Source organism: Etheostoma spectabile, chromosome 20, assembly GCF_008692095.1.
Source record: "Etheostoma spectabile isolate EspeVRDwgs_2016 chromosome 20, UIUC_Espe_1.0, whole genome shotgun sequence".
Taxonomy (NCBI): Eukaryota; Metazoa; Chordata; class Actinopteri; order Perciformes; family Percidae; genus Etheostoma; species Etheostoma spectabile.
The window spans coordinates 18,597,830-18,598,047 of record NC_045752.1 but is presented as its reverse complement, the minus strand read 5'-3'; the positions used below and the strand labels follow the sequence as shown (position 1 = coordinate 18,598,047).

The window sequence follows — 218 nt, the reverse complement described above, 5'->3', positions numbered from 1 at the left end:
TCTCTCTCTCTCTCTCTCTCTCTCTGTCTATAGCCTCAGGGGTGAGATATCCACTTGGGATTACTGTTGACACCCCTCTCTCTCTCTCTCTGTCTCTCTGACACTCTATGACACCCATCCTTCACACTTTTGTCCTTCACGCTCGTAGCTTGCAATCTACCTGTAGAATGATTGGCAAAATACTTTGTGAGCGTGTGTGTGTGTGTGTGTGTGTCAAT

General features: G+C 46.8%; 1 long non-coding RNA gene across 1 annotated transcript in view; it reads left to right on the top strand.

The window, feature by feature from the left end:
• LOC116669977 (uncharacterized) overlaps positions 1-218 on the top strand; it is a 13,614-nt gene that overhangs the window by 191 nt on the left and 13,205 nt on the right. The window lies entirely within an intron of this gene.